The sequence below is a fragment of the Erythrolamprus reginae genome, chromosome 2 (assembly GCF_031021105.1).
Source record: "Erythrolamprus reginae isolate rEryReg1 chromosome 2, rEryReg1.hap1, whole genome shotgun sequence".
In the NCBI taxonomy this organism is placed as follows: Eukaryota; Metazoa; Chordata; class Lepidosauria; order Squamata; family Dipsadidae; genus Erythrolamprus; species Erythrolamprus reginae.
Genome location: NC_091951.1, coordinates 201,491,839 through 201,510,692, shown reverse-complemented (window position 1 = coordinate 201,510,692; position 18,854 = coordinate 201,491,839). Strand labels below are relative to the sequence as shown.

Genomic DNA, 18,854 nt, shown 5'->3' with positions numbered 1-18,854 from the left:
GGACCTCTGTGTTTTTATGATGCTGCGATTTCACTGAGGCTCCCCTCGCTGGAAAACCCCACCTCCGGACTTCCATTGCCAGCGAAGCGCCCGTTTTTGCGCTACTGGGATTTCCCTGCTGGGATGCCCCTGCAGCATCACAAAAACACAGAAGTCCAGAGGTGGGGTTTCCCATGGAGGGGAGCCTCAGGGGATCCCAGCAGTGCAAAAATGGGTGCTTTGCTGAAAACGGAAGTCCGAGGGCGGGGCATCCCAGCGGCAGCAGTGGGTTTGTAAGGTGAAAATAGTTTGTAAGAAGAGGTAAAAAAATCTTAAACCCTGGGTTTGTATCTCGAAAAGTTTGGATGACGAGGCGTTTGTAAGACGAGGTATCACTGTACTCTGAAATTAAGAAATGGAGGCATTTGAATTGCTTTCCTCTTCCTATCTTTCTCCCTGATCTCTTTCTCAGAACTGACAACTCATTTTAGAGCGTGCTTTCTTCTCAGATAACAATATACACATCTGATTATGTTCCTTCCCCTTAAAATGTGTTTTTCTGCTCTAGCATTGTGGGTATATGTGTGTCCATGCGTGCTGTAATGAAAATTTTCTAAGGGACTTTCCTTAATACACTGAACATAATGCATAACCCCAGTTCAAAAATTGCCGTTCGGCCATGAATTTCACAGTGTGAAACTTATGCACATCACCCAGAGTTGCTTTCAGTAAGATGGGTACCTGTATAAAATTGATAAATAAATAAATGACTTAAGGTCAACCTCTCTTCTCTGCCCACACTTTGGTTAAAATTTGGTTAACAATAAAACAGTAATGACGGTGATGCAACCATGCAGATCAGAAATATTGATTGAAAGTATAACGTAGCGAGTGTAAATAGAAAGATTGTTGGACAGGAGGCTCTGCATTGAGCTGAAGGTAAACCGTTGCTACTAGCACCATAAAATAAGCTGAAATGATAAAGGGTAAGCTGTCAAGAAAGACAACATGGGAGTGGGGAATTTAAGAGAGTTTCCTCTTCCCCATCTCCCTTTTATATGTGTTTCTTGTTCGTTGTTGTCTTTTTTATCTTTTTTTCTTTTTCACCCCTTTTTTCTTCTTTCTGTTTGTTGTTTTGTTTTTAGACGTACGATATGGAATGTTAATATTATGACTCTGATTAGGAATTATAAACTATGTACTCTCTTTTAATATATATAACTCAATAAAAACTATTTTCTAAAAACCAGAAATATCGATTGTTTTTATTTATTTTTATTTATTTATTATTTAGATTTGTATGCCGCCCCTCTCCACAGATTCGGGGCGGCTCACAACAAGACACAACAATTCATAACAAATCCAAATAACTTTAAAATATTTAAAAAAGAACCCCATTTTTCTAACAAACACACACATAAACATACCATGCATAAATTGTACATGCCCGGGGGAGGTGTTTCAGTTCCCCCATGCCTGACGACAAAGGTGGGTTTTAAGGAGTTTACGGAAGGCAGGGAGAGTAGGGGCAGTTCTAATCTCTGGGGGGAGTTGGTTCCAGAGAGTCGGGGCCGCTACAGAGAAGGCTCTTCCCTTGGGGCCCGCCAACCGACATTGTTTAGTTGACGGGACCCAGAGAAGGCCCACTCTGTGGGACCTAATCGGTCGCTGGGATTCGTGCGGCAGAAGGCGGTCTCGGAGATATCCTGGTCCAGTGCCATGAAGGGCTTTAAAGGTCATAACCAACACTTTGAATTGTGACCAGAAATTGATCAGCAGCCAATGCAGACTGCGGAGTAATGGTGAAACATGGGCATACCTAGGTAAGCCCATGACTGCTCTCGCAGCTGCATTCTGCACGATCTGAAGTGTCCGAACACTTTTCAAAGGTAGCCCTTTTATATTAGGTTTGATCTACTCTTTCTAATGTTTATTCTAATGTTTTAGTTGTATTCGATTTTTACCTTGTCTTTTTTACTCTGAGTTCTTGAAGAGAAGGGCAGCCTATGTAAATGAATGAATGAATGAATGAATGAATGAATGAATCCTTTGCCATGTTTATTAACTAAATCACAACTGGCTGAGTTCACTTAACATGCTAAGGGTCTTTCCTTTACTGATTAGAAATAATGGTTATCCATCCCAGAATCAGCAAAAACAAAACAGAAATCTATGGGCAGGGAATGGGCGCATTCGCATTTTCAATCTTGCCTCTGGCCTCAATCACAGCAGCTGCCTGGTTTCCTTCTAGAGGAACTGAAACTGCCCTTGGTAGGGTAGCATCCTAGGAGCTTGTTGGAAAAAATAAATAAATGCTACCGGCCAGGAAACGGGTTTTTATTTATTTTTATTTTTTATTTATTTATTTATTTATTTAATTTATTTATTTAATTTATTTATTTATTCATTCATTCATTCATTCATTCATTCATTCATTCATTTATTGGATTTGTATGCCACCCCTCTCCGCAGAGAAGTTAATGGCAAGAGGGGAAAGGCCTTATCATCCCTGTAAAAACTCACATAACAAATTTCTCACTTAGCCATATAAATTTTGGGGTCATTTCAGTTGTGGTTGTAAGTTGAGGACTACCTGCATGTGGTAACATCTGTCTGTGCTGCTGGGGGGGGGGGGGTAGATAGGAGTTTATGCTCAAAAATGCCAACCTGAAAAATGCTATTTGAAACTAAGTTACAAAAATGGAGCAAGTAAAATGAGGTTCCTTCTGATATCCTACAGGTCTACGGAGAGGGGCGGCATACAAATCTAATTAATAATAATAATAATAATAATAATAATAATAATAATAATAATAATCCCTGTGGCTCCCATCCTGCTGGCATTTCAGAAAACCTTGAAGACTGTGCTGTTCTAGGCCTTCAGCTGGGATACCTGGAACCCCCCCCCCCAGCCAATTGGGTGTCGGTACGCTTAGTCAGATCCACCATCAGTTCTTTTCTTTCTTTAATAATTATTCTACTTTTATTTGGCTGAGTTTTTATTATACATTGCCAGTGAAGGCCTGCAAAAAAAATTTACTACCACACTGTGAGCATGGCTTATTTTGTGGGTGTGGTTTGCCGGCCATGTGACCAGGTGGGAGAGGCTTGACGATCATGTGACTAGGGGTGGCTTAAAGATCATGTGACTGGCTTAAAGGTGACCAACTTGATGTCACTCACGTCAAGGGATTGGGTTAAGGTTAGGGTGCCTGGCCTCTCCTTGTATCAAACAGATACAATTTCCCTACCTATTTAATATTACTGAACATCCAAAATATACTATTTAATTCTATGTATATATGCCATATGTGTACATACATATTACACACAGGCACACAAAAATATACATTACTATATAATCTGTATGTGTATGTACACACACACGCACGCACAGCTCTTCTAAAATTATACACATTTTGTTTGGAGCCCATATCGCATCTCAGACATTAAAACCCTTGAAAATGTCCAAAGATACTTCACCAGAAGAGCCCTTCACTCCTCCACTCGAAATAGAATACCCTACAAGACTAGACTTTCAATCCTAGAAAGCCTAGAACTAAGACGCCTTAAACATGATCTAAGTATTGCCCACAAGATCATATGCTGCAACGTCCTGCCTGTCGGCGACTACTTCAGCTTCAACCACAACAACACAAGAGCACACAACAGATTTAAACTTAATATTAACCGCTCCAAACTTGACTGTAAAAAATATGACTTCAGTAACCGAGTTGTCAAAGCATGGAACTCATTACTGGACTCCATAGTGTCATCCCCAAACCCCCAACACTTTACCCTTAGATTATCTACGGTTGACCTATCCAGATTCCTAAGAGGTCAGTAAGGGGTGAGTACAAGTGCACTAGAGTGACTTCCGTCCCCTGTCCTATTGCTCTCCTATATCTCCTATAACTTTCTTCTATTCCTATATCTCCTCTTCTATTCTTTCTTCGATATACTGTATTTTACTATGTGTATACCCACTAAAATCCTCATTGTGTATTGGACAAATAAAAAAATAAAATAAATAAAAATAAAACCTCATTTACTGCGATAGGAAAAACATACCCAGAGCCCAGAAGGGGGGGGGGGGGTGTTCTACTGATTGTGTGTACCTGACCAAAAAATTTTACCGGCTCCACGTAACTGACTGTACCCATAGGAGTCCATCTCTGTACATTGCCCAGAATTGGTTAAGAGTCGTGTGGTGTGAATTAAATAAAACATAAGCCCCCGCATATGTATAAGCAACCTTATCTTTGGTAGCTTCCTGTGTAGCTGTAAAACCTGACAACTTCAGAAGAACTGGATGTAGGCAGCCTATAACCAAAATTGCCAGTTTGTTTGTTTCTATTTTGCTTCTGAACTTCCAGAGGCGCTAGGCCAGTCACAATGCCAAGCGGATTAGACAAAGATCCACTTAAGACGTTCCCATCTGCTTCTCTTAAACCAGGACAGACACTTCTTTGCAGCTAAGGACCACAAGCAGCCCTCAGCCTAACTTCACCTTGCCTTTGGCCTAATTTAGTACCGTTGGGAGGAGTTTAGAGAGAGAAAAGCCAAAGAAAAGCCGACAGTGGTCCGTGGAGTGACGCAGAGGAAATAGCTGTTTGCTCACAAGCCAGATAATTTTGTCACCTGATCTTTCTGTGCGGATCTGAAGCATTAAGAAAAAAGTTATGGACATAGAAATAACAGGAGAGTGGTTCTGCTCACCTTTAGTTCCAAACCTGTCTGCCTCTCCATTTCTGGCAGATGGTGGGGAGAGATAGCGACCAGTTAGGTCCCACAGACTGAACCTTCTCCGGGTCCCGTCAACTAAACAATGCCGTTTGGCAGGACCCAGGGGAAGAGGCTTCTCTGTGGTGGCCCCGGCCCTCTGGAACCAACTCCCCCCAGAGATTAGAATAGCCCCCACCCTCCTTGCCTTTCATAAGCTCCTTAAAACCCACCTCTGCTGTCAGGCATGGGGGAACTGAGATACTCTTTCCCCCTAGGCTTCTACAATTTATGCATGGTATGTTTGTATGTATGATCAGTTTTTATAACAAGAGTTTTTAGCTGTTTTTAGTATTGGATTGTCACATGCTGTTTTTACCACTGTTGTTAGCCGCCCCGAGTTCACAGAGAGGGGCGCCATACAAATCCAACCAATAAATAGATAGATAGATAGATAGATAGATAGATAGATAGATAGATAGATAGATAGATAGATAGATAGATAGATAAATAGATAAATAGATAGATAGATAGATAGATAGATAGATAGATAAATAGATAAATAGATAACTAGATAAATAAATAAATAAATAAATAAAAAATAAATTTTTCCACTCCTACTTTAAACCTCTCTTTTGTCAGACAAGTAGATACTGTTTCACCCATCAAAATGTAAGTGATGAGTTCCAGGTAAAAATATTTTCTTTAAATGATGAGGCCTCCTCTGTATCTTCCCCTGGGCTTCTTTAATGCACACTAATCTCTTTCCCTAATATCCAAGTAATGCCCCGGATAATGTTTTAGGATAATTTGCCTTCTGAGGAAAAATTTCCAAAGATTTCCGAAAATGTAAATAATCCAATGTTTCTTTTTTTAAAAAAGATATACCTTTTCAAATAAATACAAATCAAATGTACTGTATTTACTAAGATTATGGATCTATATACACTGCTCAAAAAAAATAAAGGGAACACTCAAACAACACATCCTAGATCTGAATGAATGAAATATTCTCATTGAATCCTTTATTCTGTTCAAAGTTGAATGTGCACAACAGCATGTGAAATTGATTGTCAATCAGTGTTGCTTCCTAAGTGGACAGTTTGATTTCACAGAAGTTTGATTTACTTGGAGTTACATTGTATTGTTTAAGTGTTCCCTTTATTTTTTGGAGCAGTGTACAATGTCTAGATATCTCACCAACTTCATAATCTGCTTCCAATCAGTCAGATCTCATTTTGGATGCCATCTGGAGTATGATACATAGGGCTTGGTTCTTGCAACATGCCAAGTCCTTACAAGCTATGTTAAAACAAATAAAAAATTCAAAGACCTAGCATGTTGGTCTGGTTCAGACATCATGTTATAACCCAAACTACAGAGAATCACAAATTTGTCACCCATTTCATTCTTCAAGTGTTCAAGCCTGCCAGAGGAATATTAAAGCCATGAACATTCATTAACCAATATCCTATTAGCAGTGATGAACAGGACTTTTTCCAGTCAGAAGAAGACACCTGATTTCTTCTAGATGTCTGGACTATGATTCCCATCAATCCAACCATCATGGTAAATGTCAAAGGTTATGGAACCTGCAATTCAAAATATCTAGAGGACATCAGTTTGTCAATCTGCCCCCAACTCTGGTGTTCTCTGAATACTGGCTAGGAATTCTGAGAATTGTAATTCCTAAATATTTAGAAGAAACCTATTAGGAAAGACTGTGTTATATTAATTGTGCTTTTATAATAGGGGACATTGTCCCCAACCGCAAACAAAAAATTACGAATAAAATTCTGACAGTAAAGTAATACTACGTTCATACAGCTAGGACAGCTGTCCTTTCTGATAATCTGACAGGTTGCTGCAGTATCAAGACAGATGGACTGATGATCTAACTACTCTCAAGTTCATGTTGTTCAACCAAAATATTTTTAATTTTTTTTAAAATTAGAATTTTAAGATTGTTTTTTAAGGTATAATTGGATTGTTATTATTGTTTCCTGTTTTTCTGTACATGCTGAAAGCCGCCCTGAGTCCTCAGAGAGGGGCGGCATATAAATCCAATTAAATGAATAAAATAAATAAATAAATAAATTGATGTTTTCTGGGAAGAGAATAAGAATACAACAGTGGGGAAGATTACGGAGAAGGTAGACAAGGCACAAAATTTGCTGAATAAGGGAAGCTTCGTGATCAAAGTTTCATCTCACCTTAATTTTAAGGTAATGTTTAAACATGATGCTTAATCTCAAGCCATTTTCAAAACACAAGCAGTAGCTGCCTCCCTACACAGAAGTATCAAATAATAGAACAGAAGCCTTTTAATCCGATGTCAAAAAGTACAAACTTGAGCTTCGTCTTCATTTGAGAATTCCCAGAATAAAGAGACCTCTCTTGTTGTGGAGGAAATAGGAGAAGGAAGGCCTGTTGGATATGTTTGTCTCCTTGAGTTATTTGGAAAAATAATAAAAATGGGATACTAATAAATAAAAACAGCAGTAGCAGGTGTCCAATAACTAGCTAAGCCTCAAGAAGAAGGATCATAATGTTTGTGTTAATCTTGCTCTCCGCAAACCTTTCTTCATGTTGATGGAGACTTCTGAAATTAGGGCCTTTGTATTCCTATGGGGATTCTAACATCTTGGAGAATTGGGATTTTCACAGCATGAGGAGCCTACATGGATCACAACATCTCCTTGCTCCTTGAAATTGAGGAGAGGAACGGAGAATGTAAAGCAATGGAACTGTATCCCTGAAGTTCAAAGTAGCTTTTTGTCAATCACGAAATGCCGGGAAAGCAAGCCAATCTGAGGTTAAAGATACAGCTTGTTCTCAGAGAGATTGCACTTCCTTTGAAGTCTGGGTATGTTCTTAGACTCCTTATTGCTCCTGATTGAGAGCTGTGGCCACCAGTATCTTTGCAAGTCTCTATTTGGTACTCTCGCTGGAGAAACAAATGAAACCACTGTCACATATGCATAGATAATCGCAACACATGTAATTTACAGAGTTTTTAGCTGGAAACTCCAAATGCAGACATTAAAAATGGGAAGTACATAGATCATTGAAGGTCTAGCATCAAACTATCTAGACAAGTTGACACTATTTCACAGACTTGTTGTGGGACTGAATCAGAGGTAGGTTCCTCCCGGTTTGGATCAATTCTATGGAACCGGTAGTAACTTAGTGGCTGGGTCACTAGAACTGGCAGCGACCCAGGCTGCCTTTCTTTAAACCAGCTCTCGTGGTGCCATAGGCAGAACCATCTTGTTTTTTGCTTCTGCGTATGCCCAGAAGCTGGGTTTTTAAGCACTGTGAATGCAATTGTCACCCCAAAAGTTATTTAACTTCCCCCTAAACCAAGATGTATAGAGCACTGGTGAGACCCCATTTGGAATACTGTGTTCAGTTCTGGAGACCTCACCTACAAAAAGATATTGATCAAATTGAACGGGTCCAAAGACGGGCTACAAAAATGGTGGAAGGTCTTAAGCATAAAACGTATCAGGAAAGACATAATGAACTCAATCTGTATAGTCTGGAGGACAGAAGGGAAAGGGGGGACATGATCGAAACATTTAAATATGTTAAAGGGTTAAATAAGGGAAGTGTTTTTAATAGGAAAGTGAACATAAGGACAAGGGGGCACAATCTGAGGTTAGTTGGGGGAAAGATCAGAAGCAACGTGAGAAAATATTATTTTTTTACTGAAAGAGTAGTAGATGCTTGGAACAAACTTCCTGCAGACGTGGTTGGTAAATCCACAGTAACTGAATTTAAACGTGCCTGGGATAAACATATATCCATCCTAAGATAAAATACAGGAAATGGTATAAGGGCAGACTAGATGGACCATGAGGTCTTTTTCTGCCGTCAATCTTCTATGTTTCTAAGATGACTGAGACCAGGAATGAAATCTGGGGAGTGTTCATGAACTGGGGTGAGGAAACAGTTATAGTAATAGAGATCTATAATTATCCTCAGTCTGGATAAATTCCCATTCTGATCTCAAAAAAAGAAATGAACCAGCTCATGAACAACTACATAGATAAAAGTTTTACCATTTTAATTATAAATGGGGATTGCTTAGATTTGCGAAGGACATGAATCTCCTTCCAACTCCTTCCATCTGCACAACCAGGAAGGAATGTTTTTGGTTCCTTTCATCAAGGTAGGTGTGTACCAGAGGGAGGCTGTCTCAGTGGCTGGCCTGCCCCTAGGGCAGTGATGGCGAACCTTGTTTCCCTCAGGTGCTAAAAGAGCTCGGGTGTGCGCTATCGCACATGCACAAGTGCCTACACACATAATTCTATGGCTGGAGATGGTTGAAAACAGCTTCCCCCACCCCCTGGAGGCCCTCTGGAGGCCGGAAATGGTCTGTTTCCCAATTTCTGGTGGGCCCAGTAGCCTCGTGTTTCACCCTCCCCAGGCTCCAAAGGCTTCCCTGGAGCTGGGGGAGAGTAAGAACACCCTCCCCCATTCCCCTGGAGGCTCTCTGGAAGCCAAAAATGCCCTCCCAGAGCCTCTGTGCCAGCCAAAAATCAGCTGACCAGCACACACTTGCACATTGGAGCTGAGCTAGGGCAGTAACTTGTGTGCTAGCAAATATGGCTCCGCGTGCCACCTGTGGCACCCGTGCCATAGGTTCGCCATCACTGCCCTAGGGAATATTCTTTTGCAGGAGCCCAACCTGTCCCAAAGGTTTGGTCTTTTTGAGCTGGGGTGGCGCAGTGGTTAGAGTGCAGCACTGCAGGCTACTTCGGCTAACTTCAGCCACCCTTCAGCCACCCCGAGTCTTCAGAGAAGGGCGGCATATAAATCTAATAAATTATAACTACAATTACTATAACTGCTAGCTGTAGTTCAGCAGTTCAAATCTCACCACCGGCTCAGTCTTCCATCCTTCCGAGGTGGGTAAAATGAGGACCCAGGTTGTTTGGGGCAATATGCTGACTCTGTAAACCACCTAGAGAGGCATTATGAAGCGATATATAAATCTAAATTCTATTGCTATTGCTGTTTTATTTCATTTTTCCTTTGGGTATGTAGAAAGCTGCTCCTATTCTTTAACTGGAAAAGAGTGGGAGAATTTTATTTCCCTGTGTGTTTAAAATTCCATATCAACATATCTGATTCTCAATCAAGAGCTTCCTCAAAAGTCAGCAGAGTAGTAAAAAGGATGTTGGAGGGGGGGGGGGAAGGGGGGGTTGAAAAAAGTATCCAAAATGTTCGGAAATTATATCAACATGGAGAAAAGAATGGGAAGATTTATCTAAATGAGAAGAATATAAAGGAATGGAATCCCATGCAAAAGAAATGCAATGTCGTGATAAGATTTAAAACCAACAAGTTATATTAAAAGACATAATTGAATATAGTCGAATATATTAGCGAGCAAAAACCTTGTAGGAAGATGGCTGGAATATAGAATTTAATGAATAACAACACTGCAGAAAAGAGATCAATGTAATGCTATTTTTAAAAAATGTTTAGAATTTGAAGGAAGGGAATCCAAATAAAGTATCTCATAATAATAATAATAATAATAATTTATTGGATTTGTATGCCGCCCCTCTCCGTAGACTTGGGGCGGCTAACAACAATAATAAACACAACATGTACAATCCAATAATAAAAAACAACTAAAAACCCCTATTATAAAACCAAACATACACACAAACATACCATGCATAACTTGTAATGGTAAATGAGTCATGTTGGCAAACTGGTGAAGAAAGGAAAGGAAAGGAAAAGAAAAGAAAAGAAAAAAAAAGAAAGGACTACAGCTACAGTTCTGGAATATGGGACTGACTTTCCTAACAGTATCAGCAAGCCACCATCAAATAAGCTTCAATCATTTTGTTATAATTAAACAACCTTTAAAGATTTTGTTATCATTAAATAAGCATTTTGCTTGTCTGTTTGTTTATTACTTTGATTGATATGCTGCCCAACTCCCTAAGAACTTTGGGAGTTCTTAGGGAGTTGGCTTACAACAATAAGAACAATATCTTAAAAACAGTTTAAAGGCTAGTTTAAAACCCATTTTAAAAAGCCATACATATCTCTTATGGCCGGATCTAAATAATACTTCATTTAATCAACAGCCCCAGGCCTGCTGGCAAAGCCAGGTCTTTACAGAAGGCTAGCAGGGTGGTGGCAGTACGGATCTCCGGGAGTAGCTGGTTCCAGAGAGCTGGAGCCACCACAGAGAATGTCCTCCCGCTATCACCCCACCAGCCGATGGGACCTGGAGAAGGCCAACTCTGTGGGCCCTTATAGGCTACTGGGAGCTATTTTCGGAAGAAAGCAGTCCCGAAAATAGTCTGGCCCTAAGCCATGCAGGGCTTTATAGGTGATAGCAAACACCTTGAATTGCATCCGGAGACTGATTGGGAGCCAGTGCAGCTTGCGGAGAGTTGGTGTGATGAGGGTGTACCTAGGTCCACCCACAACACATCGCATGGCTGCATTCTGGACCAGTTGAAGTCTCCAAATGCTTTTCAGGGGTAGCCCCAGGTAGAGCGCATTGCAATAGTCTAGCCATGAGGTAATAAGGGCATGAGTGACTTTTTAAACATAATTTTATTGATAAAAGTTCCATTTTATGATTTTGATTTTAAAACTTCAATTTTATTTCCATTTTATTATTATGAAATGCACCTATTTAACATAATTTTGTTGTATTAACATAAATTTCATTGTTTTTTTTTAAATTTAAATAGAATTACCTTTAAATAAGCATACTTGACATTATTCCCCATTCGCACTACCACCACCCCCTCTCTTGGCCTTTCAAAATATCATAGGTAGCAACCTTTGGAGGATCTTGGAAATTGCATTTAAGACTTCTGAGGACATTTTGCAGCTCCAGAACCTCAAGATCTGCCTCTTTACTTTAGGAATTGCTCATTTATAGGAAATTCCTTTAGCAACGAATGTGTTGGGAGAAAGTGGATTGAATGAAATGACTGCTTTTATGGTTTTGGGTTTTTTTAAATTTAAAGTAATTAATTGGATTAAGATGTTTAATATTGTAGATGGATGGATGGATGGATGGATGGATGGATAGATAAATAATGGTTGAAGAAGGCTGTTCTGCAATCTATTCACATTTTCTAATAAGAGAATTATTTAGAAGCAGGTTGCAATTTTTGCCGAGTAATTCTAGGACACAACAAGAATGGTGTTGATGTTTCTCTCCCCCTCCCCATGGTAAGCATGTTTGCTGTCATCCAGCATAGCCCCAACAGTAAAAAAATATTTCCAGATTTTCTATTCCCTCCCACCCCCCTCAACTGTGATACATCAAACCAACTTTGTCACAAACATTGGAGACATCACCTTATCTTTCATCCGCACTAGCTGTTATCAGCAAGAATGAAATTTCCTTTTTATTATTTCATTTTAGCCCAAATTACAGTTGATGTTCTACCCATGTCAGTCTGCTGTTTCTGATCTACGCTGGGAAAGAGAAGAAGGGATGTGGGTCTCAGGGATGGTTACAGCATTTTATCACCACCAGCCCCAGATAATTCAGATAATTATCTCTAGGGTATTTGTTAATGGGGTGCCTGGGAAACTAAAGCGACAATGTTAATCCACCTTGAAACACATCAGATGCTCCCTATAGTGAGCCTCTCTCTCAACTCACTGCATCTCCATCAGAAACTTTGCAGGACCATGAAGCCTTTGAAAGAATCCAGGGATTTGAGAGCCAAGGGCGAAGGTAAATCAACAGCTTGGAAAGAGGGTGTGGAAATATTGGGGATGGGTATCATTTTACACAAACAGTTTCGGCAACATTCTGAACCAGGATGGGAAGGGAACCACTTAAATAAAAACAACAACAAACCAGGCAGGGAAAATCCAACCTATTTCCCGAACTTTGCATGGATTCTTACCAGGATGGATACTAAATCGGATTCAAAAATTTCTGGGAGCAGAAGGAAGATGGCAGAGAAGCTTTATGGAGAGAGACAGAAACAATAATAAGAATGTCCTCCATTTCACTACATTTCATTATTATTATTATTATTATTATTATTATTATTATTTCGATTTGTATGCCGCCCTTCTCTGAAAACTCGGGGCGACTCACAAATTTTGTGATATATTTGTGTATATTATCAAGTCAGATTTTCATTGTCAATCTATGCCTTAATCTTTATTATTCATCCATGCAGTTTCTTATAACATTTCTTCATATACATGTTACAATGCTACAATTTAAGTGTTGTACCACATGATTCTTGACAAATATATCTTTTTTTCTTTTATGTACACTGAGAGCATATGTACCAAAGACAAATTCCTTGTGTGTCCAATCACACTTGGCCAATAAAATTCTATTCTATTCTATTCTATTTATGCTATTTTTTTCTTCTCCTCCTTCTCCTTCTTCTTTTCTTCTTCTTCACCTCCTCCTCCTCCCATTCCTACTATTCCTACTCCTTCACTTTATTCCAGACTCATTCTTTTCTTCCCCAATTTAATGTTTTTAGTCTTTCCCAGGAGTCCTTCCTAGTAGCAGCAAATTCTTTTTGTAATGACAGAGGACAAACTGTCATTATAATGATGGCTTCTCTTGACTCCTTTGGTCTCCTTTTTCTTTTTGCAGTTGTCAGGTACTTTATACCAGTGTCTCCCAACCTTGGCAACTTGAAGATATTTGGACTTCAACTCCCAGAATTCCCCAGCCAGCGAATGTTGGCTGGGGAATTCTGGGAGTTGAAGTCCAAATATCTTCAAGTTGCCAAGGTTGGGAAACACTGCTTTATACTACAAAAAAACTGTGGGAAGTTCTGGCTGAGGAACAAACAAAGCCAGTGTCAGAAAGACTCGGCATAAGGCCAAGGCTGACACAACATTCTATTGCCAATAACTAAAGATGAACTTTTTTTTAAAAAGGTCTATAAAATTATTTTTTCATAAAGCTCAAGATGACAAAGATAACTAATACTCCTTCATCCTCCTATTTTCCCCATAATAACCCTGTGAGGTGGACTGGGCTGAGAAAGGGTCACTAGTCCAAAGTCACCCATCTAGCTTGGGTGCCTGAAGTTTTCTAGCCTGGAGCTTTAATCACTAGACCAAACTGCTTTTCCTTTTTGGTTCTAAAGAATTTTCATTAGAAATGTAATTCCTTCTATCCTGAAACTTTGCATAAGTAGCAAATATGTTTATATTAGATGTAGCATAGTTGTAAAGAATATAAGTGTGAATGTTCTTGGTTCCAACTTGCTTCTGGAAGTAACTCAGTGGGTGGAAGGGGGTTTCTATTTTTTCTTAGCCCACCCACCCACCACAACATGGGAATAATAATATTTATTTTTATTTTATTTATTTATTGGATTTGTATGCCGCCTCTCTCCGCAGACTCGGGGCAGCTAACAACAATGATAAAAACAGCATGTAGAAATCCAGTTAATAAAACAACTAAAAACCCTTATAATAAAACCAAACATACACACAAACATACCATGCATAACTTGTAATGGCCTAGGGGGAAAGAACATCTTAACGCCCCCATGCCTGGTGGCATAAATGAGTCTTGAGTAGTTTACGAAAGACAGGGAGAGTGGGGGCAGTTCTAATCTCCGGGGGGAGTTGGTTCCAGAGGGCCGGGGCCACCACAGAGAAGGCTCTTCCCCTGGGGCCCGCCAAATAATAGCAGCCTGCATTGTGAGATCACTGCAAGGACACAGTGCCATGAGAATTGTGATTATATCTTGCTAATACACCAAGGGGTTTTGTGGCTCCGTTAAAATTTGAATTAATTATAGCATATCCAACTCTGTTTAGCATAAAGGAAAGCACGGCCATAGGGTCCCAGCGTCAATATGCTCCCCTTTCTTCATTCTTCAGTTGCAGACTTTTGAGGCATTTTCTTCCCTCCTATGAAAGATGTTCAATTCAAAATAAACATATCTGTTTGTGTATCCATGAGTGTAACTTGGGATATTATGACCATTTTATAGAAAGGGAATCAGGGTTTAAATCATGACTTGAAGTCAGGATCTGTGTCTCTAAGACTCATTCAGGGTGATTGCAAAATTCCAATCTCACCTTAAGTGCTCGGTCCATTTTCCTTCAGGAAGTTGGACAGATTTTGGATATAATTATATAGAACTACTGTTCAAGTACCTTCGGACATAACCCCATTTTCCTGACCACTTGCTTCCAAAAATGGACGCAAAAGCCCCCTTGGCTGAAAAAGCATGGCCATGAAATTATAGTGCAGGAGAGGGCTTCGTATAAACATAAGAGAGAAGAACTGGTTAGATTGATGTGTCAGGACCAGTGGTCAGCAACCCCTGGCTCTGGAGCCACATGTGGCTCTTAATCCCTCTGCTGCAGTTCCCTGTCACTCAAAATATGTCACACCTGCCAACGTGCGACGCCCGCCAGCACACAATTTACTGAGCTTTTCAAATCAAAGAAAAGAAAAGTTTCAGAAGAAAACAGAATCTTTAATTCAATTAGTTTTCTGGCTGCTTAGGAAATAGTCAGGCTCGGGAAGAGTTTTGTGGCTCCCTGTGTTTTCACTTCTGTGAGAAGCAGGTCCAAACAGCTCTCTGAGTGTTTACGGTTGCCGACCCCTGCTCTGGACCATCTACCATATTCTTCCAATATTTTTTAGTGGACATGATTGATGTACATTTTGGGGTGAGTGGGGGTATTCTCTGTTTTATAACGTTTTGTTGGCATTCTGCCTCTGCTCCATCCACTATTTCAACAAACTCACAATTTCATTTTCTGTGTATTTAAGAAAGGGCACTCACCTCCCTTCCATTCTTTACTCAATGCAGTTATTTTACAGTATGTCAATCTCTCCATCCAGGTTTTCTAAAAATGACTACCCAACTCTTGAGCGACCTGTTTCTCCATTTCTAAGCAATGCTCTCCTTTAGCCATTCTGTTCTGACGGCCATACAGTACATTTTCTTTTTAAATTTACATTTTGCTCTCTTAATAACTTGTAGTCTCTTGACTGATCATTAGCTGCCAAGCTATTTTTTTCTCACACCTAATATTCTCCATATTAATTTTTCATAGTAACTGGACAAAATAAATCGCCATGTTTTCTCTGATTCCCCCCCCCACACACACACACACTTTGCTTCCAACAACTGGAATGCAGAATGCTACTTCAATTAATAAGAAAAAAAGCTCAGAATCCCAACCCACTGTGGAAGAATTCAGAATACCAGCACACTCTACCTGATCCTTTGTATGTTTTGGCAAAAGCAAGTCTTACTGCATTCAACAGTTCCCAATACCAAGTACGAACCTTTCCCATATCTGTTAAGACTTATTCTCCACATACAGAATCTTATCTTACCCTGGCAAGAAATTAACAAGCATCAACTACCTGTTTATTTATGAATCTATTATATCCTGTTCTTCAATTATCAAATCTATCTTATTTGTATGTTTCTGAATCACTGGTAATCTTTCCATATCGTCCCCAAAATGTACAACTTTAAAAACAATCTCAATTCACTAAGATACTCTCTCTTCTTTTTGTTCACTTATTTTATGCATCACATATTCTAAGACCACTTCATATATTCTTAGAAGTAAATATTCACTTCCACTGTAATCAGTAGCTTTCTTCAATGGTTCTATTATTTCTAACACATTTGGTTGGAACACTATCCCTTCAATTTTTAGAAAAAGAAGAAAGCAGGCAGGTGTCCTACCCATCTAACCACTTCCAAGCAGAGAAGGTTTCTCACTTGTCCATTGCCTATGGCTGGGGTTATGCCATAATGCGAGAAGGCACCTTCTTCAGCATGAGAAGTTGTCCAAAACCGCCTGAGAACCTTCTTTCTTTATCAAACCCAAGTATGCAAAACAAGAGCTAAGATAGGGTACCTCTACCCATGTGCCAAACGCGTTTCCCTTACAGGCGAATACAACCAGCCCTGTTTTATGCTTCCATTTCAGCAGACCAACTCCAGCTAGGTAGAGATTATTTTCAGCTCTTCAGTCAATTTTGGGCGCCATTTCTTTCTCCAGCTTGTACTTTGCCCTCTAGTTTTAATAATAGTTCCCTTTCTTAGCACTTCCAGGCCATCTCTTGATCATCAAAATCCCAACCATAAAAGCAACGGGCATGTTTTAAGCAACAGCATTTGGGCCGTTAGAGTGGATCGAACTGACCTGATGCTGAGGGCAAACCACCTCTACGTTCTGAAGGACGTCTCTCAGTCCACAGAATTGGAGAATAAGAAAAGTTGGGCTGACCTTGGAGAAAGTGTTCCCACTTCTGGCTGCTGCTGATCTGTTCAACTGAGCCCTCTTGAAAGATCCTAACCCGTTGGTGACAGAGGAGACTGAAGAGAAACAGGGAGGGGACCAAAAAAAAAAGCCAGCAGACACCCAAGTGATGTCTCCGCCTTCTCCAAAGGGCTTTGACAAGGAGGATGAAGAACGGGGGTGGGGGGGAAGACTGCATGTATGTTTATAATGTGTGGGAGCACTCATACAGCTTCCATATGAACCCAATGAAATTGACACTTTCCTACTGCAATCAATTCAAGGATAAGCTCCAGAGTTTGAAGTTGGAGAATAGAAATCTAACTTTGGGGAACCTGTATTAAAGACTGAAGTGGCTACTGCATTTTAGTAAGCTGAGGATAAGCATGGACGACCAGAACTTCAGACCTCATCCAAACATAACAGGGGGGGATTTAAGTTTCTGCAAATTAAAAACAAAACAAGGAAGTCAACCATCAAAGTAACATATCTGCTACTTTGCGGTCTTATCTCTGACTAGTTGAATCCAGGAATGTAAGATATCGCTTGCACAGTCTTTCATGGTGGGAAAGATGTAGTAGTTTTTCCGTCCCTCTCTCTTTTCTGCAGCTTCATATTACTGTTCTCCAGAGCAGTGTTTCCCAACCTTGGCAACTTGAAGATATTTGGACTTCAACTCCCAGAATTCCCCAGCCAGCAAATGCTGGCTGGGGACTTCTGGGAGTTGAAGTCCAAATATCTTCAAGTTGCTAAGGTTGGGAAACACTGCTCCAGAGCTTTCACATAAAGAAGGTGGCATAGACCATAGAGGGTGGTAACTTCTGGGTTTGGATACTGAAAAGTATAGACGGCACCACAGTGGAGGTAAAAGTGAAAGAGGATAATTTAGTGGAGAACAAGATTATCAACAGCTGTACAGTAGATTACAAAAGCAGGAGTGACCTGCACTGGAAGTAGGGCGTCAATTTCTAGGAGACGTAAAGAGGATGTTGCTTGGGGCATCTTGAAGGCATCTAGTTGGCCATTATGGGAACAGAGGGCTGAACTGGCTGGTTCTTCGGCTGATTTATATATTTATTAAATTTGTTTGCCACCTATTACACTGGTCCAGCAGAGCTATTCCTCAAAGCAGAGCTCTGGCTTTATTTGTAATTAGTCCTGATCAGAAAAATAGGTCTGAGAGTGATGCTGAAGGACAGAGAGGTAGAAGTAATTTTTTTTTGGGGTCTCTAAATTAATCTCAGTTAAGGCATGGGTGCTCTTATCCTGGCTTAGGACCAGATTACTTACAGGACAATCTTTGTCCTCACATGTCCCAGCGACTGATTAGATCCCTCAGAGTTGGCCTTCTCCAGATCCCATCAGCCAAGCAATGGTGACTGGCAGGGCCACGACGAAGGACCTTCTCTGTGGTGGCCTCGGTCCTCTGGAATCAACTCCCCCCAGAGACTCACACTGCCCCCACCCGCCTGGCCTTCTGAAAGACTTTAAAAACATGGCTTTGCCGGCAGGCCTGGGGCTGTTGGGCGACAACACACCGTTCCGGCCAATAGTAATGTATGATAGATGGATTTTAAATTTTGCATTTTTGTCTTATTCTTGTATGCCCGCCCTAAATCCGTCAGGAGACAGGCGGCCTATAAATCAAAGTAAGAGAGAGAGAGAGAGAGAGAGAGAGACAGAGACAGAGAGAGAGACAGAGAGAGAGAGACAGAGACAGAGATCCTAATTTTAGGGTGGTTTTCTCCAATGCCTTTTACAAATGGAATTTCATCCTCCTCATTCCTCCCCCCTCCAGCTAAGAAATTAAATGCTTTTGACATAAGGAGAGATGCCTACAAATAGGTATTTATGGATGCAAAACGGCAGTGCGCAATCTCTCCTTC

The 18,854-nt window shown here is 40.3% G+C and overlaps 1 protein-coding gene across 4 annotated transcripts in view; it reads right to left on the bottom strand.

The window, feature by feature from the left end:
- The window catches only part of GATA1 (GATA binding protein 1), a 32,745-nt gene extending 15,698 nt beyond the window's left edge, over nucleotides 1-17,047 (bottom strand). For 2 of the 4 annotated variants that reach the window (XM_070741219.1, XM_070741220.1), the window contains exon 1: nucleotides 16,873-17,032. The gene's annotated coding sequence lies outside the window, so the exon portion shown is untranslated. Of the gene's footprint in view, nucleotides 1-16,872 lie in introns of all 4 variants that reach the window. The other 2 variants (XM_070741221.1, XM_070741222.1) reach the window with 2 other exon arrangements.
- Between the last annotated feature and the right edge of the window lie 1,807 nt (nucleotides 17,048-18,854).